Here is a 9,851-nt window from a genome sequence, read left to right as displayed (position 1 = left end):
ATGGATTGTGATAAGAGTTGTATGCGCCCCTAATAAAATGATTTTTTAAAAAACACAATAAACACCCTGGGGGGGCGGGGTCTCAATTAGGTTGGGATTAAATTCGAGTACCCAGACTGTAATAGAAGCTCTGAAGAGGGGAACATAAACTGCAACATAAAATGCTACCCCTGTACAGGTCAAGGAGCAAGTGCCGCCCAGAGGGAGGGGGATGTCAGGGACAAGAAGCTGGCGGGTAAAACTGTTTGGGGAAGGCCAAGAGCACAATTCGCTGGATCATAAACCAAAAGTGACACGTGAATGCTTCCTGGAATTGCGAGGGTGCCTGGCGACGAGAGCTGCCTTTCCTGGCCACCAAAACCACAAGAGTAGATGAGTTGGAGAGAGCTAATCCCTTGAAAGAGCAGCCACACACTAAGGTTCCGGCGATGATTAAAGAGTCCGACCGGTTGGTCATCCGCAGGTAGGCGTGGCCAGTCATTCTGCACAGAGGTGGCTGACTCATCATCGCCAGTCAGCCTTGACCTCTCCCGCCATTATGCTTTCAGGGACACGAGAACCAAAACTTCTAAACAGCTGAATGGTTCACAGTGAACCAGTGCATGCCTGGCTGGTGAATTTCAATAGACTAAGTAGAGGAGGAGGAATTTCTGGGTGAACAAATGGGCTAGTGCGTGGCTATTACTCTTAGTAGTTTGTGGGTGTGGGTGGGTGGGTGGGGGGTTGTCCCAAAACACCCAGAAGAACTTTGGAAGAACATCCTGATCATCTACCTCCGAAAGATCTGTTATTGAAAACGGGAGGAACACAATTCAACCCTGAGATGCAAGGCAACCTTTGTCTGTTTTTGTCGGTTGGTTTTTGAAGAGTGGTACTCGAAGACTGGGCTGCTGCGGTTTCTCCAGGCCCAGCCTTCCTCTGGACAACCCGGATGCCTCTCTCACTGTGATTTTTTTTTAAAACAGATTTTGTTGGTGCCCCAACAGGAAAGGGCTCGGGAGAGGAGCTTCAGGCCCTGCAGCTGCGGCAGTGCGGACAGGGTTGCCAGGACCTGCCCTGTGAGGAGGTTGAAAGGTTGAATGCTTTCTTTTTCCCAAAACCATTTTATTGGGAGCTAATACAGATATCATATCATAGCATTGTTCTATCACATCAAGCAGTATTGTCCAATTGCTACCACAATCAGTTTCAAAACACTCTCTTCCTTCCTGAATGCCTGACACCAGCTCCCCTGGAAGGTTGATAACTGTGTGCAAACGCAGCTCCAGCACTCCCTACCACTGAGCTGCTTCACAGAGGCACAGCCGACTTATAATTATCCTGGTCATTAATAGTAATACCTCATTGTCATTATTAGTAGTATTTGGTAGTCTGGGCAATTCTTCCCCATCCGACCCACCCCCAATTTTTCATTGTGATTTGAGTGGAGCTCTACAGAGCAGACCACCCGTTTTACATTCAACCATGTCCCCCCCACTGGGTGCAGCACGTGCCTTGCACTGCAGTCTCCTTGACATATCGTCATGGCCTTCCTCACCCCACTTCTGCCCTGGGTTTCCGGTTTCCAGTCCTCTTCATTCCCATTGGAGCTTTGTCCTGGGCTCCCCCATGCCGTCCTTCTGATCTGAACTGGTGGATCTGTCCAAAGTGTGCGTGCCTCCCTGGTGTGGCTTCCCTAGAGACCTGCCTATTGTCTGGTGGCAGATTGAACCCTGGGGGCGAGTTCAGTTCCAGGACGGGGGATGAAGGGTCTTTGTCTGGGCCGCCCATCTGTCTCTCCCAACTACAGTCTAGAGATTTGGAGCCCACCTCCACGTTTTTCTCCCTCGAATGACATTTGGAAAATCACAAGGGCCATTCTACTGCGTCCGTCGAGTCCCTCTGAGTTGGCATTGACTCGCTGGTGGTGAGCTTGGCGTTTAGTTTGTTTTTTGAATGACAGTGTGCTTTGGCTCACTCTGCCGTGGAGTGCTGGCTGTGTGTTATAGGACCCCTGTCTTCTAGATGCTAACAGAGCCCCTTCCCCTGCTTGTGACAGCCAAACATGTCTCTTAACCGTGACCCCACGGTCAATGAGTTGACGATGGCTCATAGTGACCCATGGGACAGAGCAGAACTGACCTTGTGGGTTTCCAAACCTGTAACTCTTTACAGAAGTAGAAGACCTGCGTTGTGGGATTTTCAAGCTGACCTTTCAGAAACATGTCACTGGGCCTTCTAAGGACCCTCTTGGATGGGTGTGAACTGCCAATCTTTCTGGCCACCCAAGGACCTCCTATTTGAATTGTCATGGAAACAAACAACAACAACAAAATGAGTGGGATGAGCCCGCACCCTTGCCAGGGACCCCTGTGCTGTGAGTCATGCCAGGCACTACTTACTGAGGGCTTCCTCCATGCCCAGCGCTTTACACAAATTCTCCCGCTCCAATCTCACAACAGCCCATGGGCTGGGCTCCCTGGGGATGAGCAGGCTAAGTGGGGAAGGTGAGGCACAGAGACTTAAGGAGACCTGCCCAAGGCCGCACAGCTAACCTGAGGTGGAGCTGGCTGTGGAGGAGCCCCTTCCTCCCCTCTCCCTCCCCTCCCTGCCCCCCCAATGCGAGGGAGGGTGGGAGGCCAGTGTGATGTTTATACACACAGCCACATTCCATACATTCCCGGGGGCAGTCTCCGGCGGTCTGGAGAGAGATATAGAAGGCAAGAGAGCTGAGAAAAGAAAGAAGGGCGGGTGGGGAGGGGTGGACTTGGGGAGCAGTCTGGATGCTGGTGGGGAGAAGGAGCGTTAGCGCTGATTGTGAGGATGTATACACAGCTCCGTTTAGAAGCAGTTTAACCATGGCAGGGTATGCTACGTGAATATTACGCCAAGAAAAACTACTGAAACCAAACTTGACCGACGGTGACCGTGGATGGAGGAGGACGAGTTTCTTCCTGGGGGCACTGGGCTTCATGTAGGTTCATGTTGGTGGAACAGTCTGGCACGGGAGAACAGCAGGGGTGGTACATCTCGAAGGGTCTGATCCATGGCCCTGAATTATGCATGTGGATGTTGTAGGAAGGCGACTGCTATTCGAAATGGAAAAATAGCCATAATAAATCACATAAGTAACAATGAGTACAGAGAAAAAGGAAATGTCCTAAAATTGAGGGTGGTAAAGACTGTCCAAATCTTCTTGATATGGGCCAACTATTGAGTGGTGTGATATGTGGATGACGTGCCCATAAAACTGTGAAGAAGAAAGAGGAGGAGGAGGAAGGAAGGAAGGAAGGAAGGAAGGAAGGAAGGAAGGAAGGAAGAAGAGCTACTCAGAAGGGGCCGAGGGTGGCAAGGCAGTGGACCGTCGGCTGTGGGGTGGGAGGCCACCCTCTCTCCCACTCCCCATGGAGCCCCCGTCGTCTCCCCTCAGACCTGGTGACGTCACAGAACCCGAGTCTGCTCAGAAGCATACACAGCCCCCTGGTCGAGGCAGAGGGTGGGCTCCAGGTCCAATCCTTCCCCAGCTGTGGTCCTTACCTCGGACCGTGGGTCCTGCCTCCCGCATCTTCTGGTCCTCCTGGCCTGTGACAACGTCCAAGGTTGCCTCATGCCATTTGGACTCTAAGACTGGAGTCGGGGGGCCTGGTCCCTGCTGCCCAGTAGTGTCTCCACTTGGGCCCCCACAGGCCTCTCCTCTACGGTCCTCCTCTGGCTTTCCTCCCAGAGACACGCTCTGTGGGCTGCACACCCCACTCCACCCAGGGCTCCCAACAGCCCTCAGGTCTTTCCCGCCAGCAGCTCACTCTGGCCTGTAACCCGTACTCCTCAGTCGGCCCAGGGGTCCCTCCACTGCCCTTGCACCCTGAGCGCTTGAACCTTGCTCAACGCCCCCCAAACCAGCTAGACACCAACCACCCAGGCCCCCAGGCGCCATCATCCTAATCTTCCCCTCCCTGCCCCTGAGGCCACGCTCCTGATCGCCCAGCCTTCCACATCCACATGCAGATGCAGTTCACCACCAAAGTCCACTGCTGTCCTGGCCAGAACGTCTCAAGGCGTGGCCCTGGCCCCACTGCAGGGGTCCTCGCAGTGACCAAGCCCGAGTCTCTGGGAGGGAGGCCTGGGGACTCAGCTCCCTTGTGACTCAGCTCACCTCACCCCCCCAAGTGTGAGAACTGAGATGGCCTCTGAGTTCTCAGCTGTGGGACCTCCGTCAGGAGGAGTCGCCGAATGTTGAAGATCGTTCTAACCAAAAGGCTGGAGGTTCAAATCCAACCCCATGGGCCAGAAAGCTCTGGGGGGCTCCGCGCTCCTGTGACACGCTGGGGGAGGGGGAGGTGTGTGCCAGGAGTCGGCGCTGAATAGACAGTGGCCGGTGGCCGCAGTCACCAAACAGTCAAGTCGCGGAGTCTACTGAGCCCCGAGGTCCTTTCCCGTAACAGCCACACACTCTTCCCACGTGGTTCTTAGGGGTCACCCATCCGGCCAGTGCCACCATCGCTCCCGGGCCAGGTCGTGGGGAGCGAGGGGAGCAAACAGGCAGCATCCCTGACACCCCGCTGCTTGTGGTAAGCTCAGGCCAACCGCCCAAAGCCACCCCAGGAAGGAGCGCCTGGCCACGGAGGTGATTCCCAAGCTTCTTAGTGCCCGGGGGTCTGACCTGGCAAAAGAGGGGTGCCAAAGGAAGCAGGTGCAAAGATGGGGGGCGCCCCAAAAGAGACCCCGACCGAGTCCAGGATCCAGGCAAAGGCACAGCTGGGGGTGGGGGGGGGAGCCTGAAGGACGACTGCTCTACAGGGTGGCCGGGCGTGTCTGCCACGGGGAGCCCACGGACGGCAAGGCCCTGTGGCTTCGGTGTGTTTGAGGAGAAAACGGAAGTGAGGGGGTGCGGGGCGGCCGCGAGCCTGCACCCAGAGGGAGGCAGGTCTGACCACCCATCATTCGGAGCAGGGACACGCGGGCAGCGGTGGTGACGACGGAGCAGTTAGCCTGGGAGGGGTGGGCTTCCCTCCTTCCACTCTGGCCCTGTCTCAGAGGTCCTGGGGGCTCAGCCTCCCTTTCCCATATCTCAGAGACCCTCCGATCTCAGCAGGCCCGGCGGGGAACAGGCTGGGAGTCTCTCTCCATTCCCTCTGCTCCCCCCGCCTCCCCCATTCTCCTCTCCAGGATGTGGCCGCTATCTGAGAACAGGGACCCTCTGGATCCCCTCTCTCCTCACCCACTCTCCCCATTTCAGCCCATCAGGCCTGGAACTTGCTGATGGGCAGGCCTGTTCAGCACACACATTCCGTCTGTCTTAGCGAGAGCCCAGGGGCCCCTGAGACCCCTTCTCACGGAGCCAGGACACCTGCCCACACCACCCCCCACCCCTGGCCATGCTCACCACAGGCGTCCCCTTGGGGGCCAGGCCTCTAATTCTCAGCGCTCAGGCCGGGGCCCGTTTCAGGCCCCTTCCAGGTCTCAGGACAGCGCTGGCTGAGACAAACCCCTTCTTCTAGTTATTTCATTTTCCCTCCTCCTCATTTTGCCAAACAGACCGACCAGCAGTGTTTGGAAAAGAGGAGAATGTAAACCATCGCCGGCCCTCATGGTAACGCCGTCGCTTCCCAGCCTTTGGGCACACAATGGTCTCACTCACGTGGACCTAGTTAGGATGTCTGATAGGCCTACTTCAGCACTGTTTGCAAGAAGCCAGTTGGACTCCACACAACGCCCCCAAGCTCCTCCCCGAAATACTTATGCTTTCTTTAAAAAGAGACCCGCTTCTTGGGCCATCAGGGATCTGTGGTAAATGAGCTAGGAAATTACCGAAACATGAGTGCCAGGCCAGCCGTCCTGGAAGGCTGCCAGGCTGCTCACGGCCCTTGATGAAGCCTGTTCCCTGAGAGCCTGTCACCCGGCGGAGGGGAGGATTCCGTACAAGGAGCAGGCCTCCCTGCCGCAGGGCGGGAGCCCTCTCCACTCCCCTCCCCGGGTCAAGCTTGACGTCTGGTGCTCTTGGTAGAACTGGGTCTCCACGTGGGAGAGCCAGTGCAGCCTGCCCTCTTGTCTTTTCTCCCCGTTTCCCGGTGAAACAACTCTTGAGACGATTCCAACGTGGCTGTAGAGAACGTTCCTCTCTCCGGACTGTGTGGTACACTTCAGTAAAAGGTTAAGGCCAGCTTGGGGGGAAAGAGGTGGGGCTTGAACTGGGGAGCTGGAATCCAGGGGCAAGAGTAATCAGACGCCAAGTGTCCCCATCCCCCTGGAGGTGGGATGTCGCCAGGTTTGTAGAAAAGCCCCTCACCCACAGTTCCCTGCAGGAGACAGCGGGCAGGTCAACACGCCGTGCCTGGACTATGGCCCCGTGGTAGAATTCTCACCTCCCGTGTGCAGGAGCCGGGTTTGATGTCCAGTCTGTGGTACACCCTATGTCCAGCCAGCACCCATTTGAGAGAGGAGCCTTGCGTGGTAGCGGGCTACTGATCAGGGTCCAGTGAAGCTTCCAGACTCAAAAGACTAGAACTCAAGGCTGACAGATCACAGCATTCAATCCTCAAACCCTCAGGAGGGTGGCTCAGGACGGGGCAACATTCCAGTGCCTCCATCACATCTAAGAGCAGCAACTACGCCCACTGGCAGGTGACATGGACAGACTGTCCACCGAGAGCCACAGACCCCCTCCCTCCTTCCAGTCTAAAAAAGAGTATCTACTGAGCAGCCAGGACGTCAGGGGTGAGAGCAACTAGAGCCACGAGGTAAAGTCCTGATGGTGACGGAGTTCGTGCCAGGGCCGCCATCAACTCAGAAGCAAAACCAGCAAACAAGGGGCTTAACAGAGAAGGCCTGACCCATTCTCAACAGGCCCTGACCTCTGAGGCCCTGACCTCTGCCCCCCACACAAAAGAACCAGGGCCTTCCTTGCTGGGTGTTCTGCTACGCCAGAAATTCTGTGCACAGAAAAAGACTTGCAGGGAGAGGAAATCGCCCTCCATGTGCTGCTCTCTGATGTGATCAAGTTGGAATGCACTCGGGGCTTGGAGGAACACTCCCGTCCCGCCCCGGGAGGGCCAACCAGCGATGGGAAAACAGGCCTCCGTAACAGACCCTTGACCTCCCCCCACAAGGCCCAGCAGTGATGTGCGTGAGGAACCACGACAGCTTATTCTGGGGCTGCGCAGGGCTCTCCTCGGGAGATAACCTGGATAGGAAGGAAGGTGGGAAGGACAGTCCCAGGTCACCGACGTGAGTGTTGTCAGTCCCGCCTAAAGCTGTTCCCCATCCAATCACACATCCGGTGACTGCAAGTGACTGCCGAGTTCCCTGGACCTTCAGAACCAAATGGAGCTTCAGGAAGGCCAGAGAAGACCGGAGCCTTCTGGAGAACGCGCAGAGGGCGGGGCTGACGAGGGCGGATCCACTAAGAAGGTTGATGGTGCATCCGCAGAAGCCCTTTCCGTCGAAGAGCTGAGAAGAATGACAGAAAAGGGGAATCCACTGCACAGGCGGACAACCGTGGAGGCTTTACACCGGGTCAGTGTAACTACATGCCCCAGAATGCTCTTCCCTGGGAATCCATAGGCCATGGATCATCATAAGCCACAGATAGGATGTAGGATTCAAGGGCTCTGGAGACATCTCAGTGAAAAAAGGCCAAGAGAGAAAATCCCTGAAGCTTTGGAAGGTGGACATCAAGCTGCCACCGTTTGTTCGTCCTCTGAAGTTGGGTCTAGGCAGCGGGCTTGGGGGGATCACACACTCTCTGGCCGATCTGCTGGGTCACCTTGTTGGCATGGGGCAGCCCCTGGGCCCACAGCTCCACCTGCCCTTGAGGTAGGTGGTTAGAGCTCTAGGGTGCTCAGATTCCCACCTCCCTGAAATCACAGGTGGGGGAAGACGGCGCCCACGTGTCCTCTGCCTTCACATCTGTCTTCTCCACTGAGCCAGCCCAGCTGACTTCAGGCCCAACAGAGACACAAAGACAGACCTCTCGCACACGTTGGGACCGCCTCCTCCCAGGTCAGGAGGCCCACACCTGGCCCCTGCGATAGATCCCTTGTTCTCTGCAGAGCATGTGGCTCTGCTTCTCTCATCGAATCCTGGTGGATACAGCATTCCTCAGGAAAAAGCATCTCTCTTATGGGGCTTGCAGCCACACACTTGCAAGTTTAAGTCCAAGAACCCAACTGTAGAATAACATGTCATTCTTTGTGGCCACACCGCCCATGTGCTATCAGTTTAAACCAACAGTAAGGGAGACACTGACAACAGTGGCCTTCCCACCAGAGCCCAAGTCTTAAAGCCCACTGGATAGGGCACTCCCTCTCCCACCTGCTGGCTCCTTCTGTGAACCCTCTTGCACCACTCCCACTTCATGCCACTCTTCTGGTGCCAGCTCAGATCAGGCTGACGACGCCTCACCCCCTCTCCTCACCTGACACCCTCAGACCTACCATTGCCACCCAAAAACCTCCCCAGACCTCTAATCCCAGCAAGTCCCCTTCCATACTCTCACAAGGCCTCGTCCTTCTCCATCTAGATGCTGAGGCCTTTTATGATCTGTCCCCATCCTCCTGCCCTACCATCTCTTCGTCCATCATACCACTTCTGTCAGATACAGCCAGCCTCTTCCTCCCTCGCGGGGGCTGCCATGTCCACACAGTCCTCTGAGCCATCTCAGATTGTAACCAATGCTGGGGCGCCCTCCCCTTCATGGAGGTCCACCTCACTGTCAGCATGCTTCTCAAAGCCGTCATCATAGGCCCTGGGGCCGTAGGCCTTCAGAGAAGACAGGCTGATGTCAGCCCGTCTGAATTCATCCTGATGACTTCCCGGCTCTCTGACTTCGGACAACTTACCGAGCTTTTCTGGGTCTCTGTTTCCTCCGCCCTGGAACGGGGACAAAGCTGCGCCTACTTCATAAGAGTATCGTGAGGGTCCAATGAATTAAGACCCATTAAGCATTTGTATCGAGCCTGGCATCATGGAACACGCTCAGCGAGAGTCCTGGTGGTGAACTGCCCCAGAGTCTACTGACCCTTGGAGAGCCCAGGTGCAGACCAGACCTGCCCCCGGGGTCTTCCAGGCTGTGGACTTGCAGAAGCAGAGGGACAGACCTGTCTTCTGCGATGCTCCGAGTGGCTTCACACTGTCCACATCGTGGCCAGCAGGGGAGGGAGCGCATAACCACTTTCAACACCGGGGACTCCTGATGGAGATTGAATCTTTCCTTTCCTTCATTCTTAACCATGCCAGCCCTCCTCAGGACCTCTTTCCCCGGACCTTCGACACCTGGGAACAGACCGCCCACCCCCAGTAAGCACTTCACTGGACTCTGTCTTGTGCTGTGAGCAGAAGTCTCATGTGAGCAGAGAGGAACAAGAGTATGCCTGTAACCGCCGCGTCGATACGCATCCCTTATGCACGAGTGGAAACGATGCCTCATTCCTAGTGTGTAGAATAAGCAGAAGTTGCCCCACTGCTTCCTGGCAGCCTTCAACCCCCAGGAGACCGGCTTTCCCCCCAAAATGGGAGCAAACCATCAGGGGGACACAGATCCCCCAGACCCACCCTGAGACAGTTTCCTGAACACCCAGAAGCCGGCATTTTCACGTCACGGTTTGTTCAGCAGGAAGATATACCTGGAGGACAACTGGGTCCTCCAGTGAGGACCTCGGCCAGCTTCCCTGGAGGCTGGACAAGCGCCCAGGTGGCTAAAGCCCAGAAGGCCCAGGTCCCAAGGACTCACTAGGTGGCGATAGCTGCTGACTGGGGCGGGCCTTCTGGTTGACACCAGCCCAGTGCGGTCTCATGAGTCACCCAGGGCATGGCCCAAGACGGTATGTGAGTCACGGGGCATTCGGCCCTCTCGGGCCTCCTAGTTCCTCAGCTTC

Source organism: Echinops telfairi, unplaced genomic scaffold, assembly GCF_000313985.2.
Source record: "Echinops telfairi isolate 266 unplaced genomic scaffold, ASM31398v2 ScPeMD7_7417;HRSCAF=8455, whole genome shotgun sequence".
Classification (NCBI taxonomy): Eukaryota; Metazoa; Chordata; class Mammalia; order Afrosoricida; family Tenrecidae; genus Echinops; species Echinops telfairi.
This window is presented reverse-complemented; position numbering follows the sequence as displayed.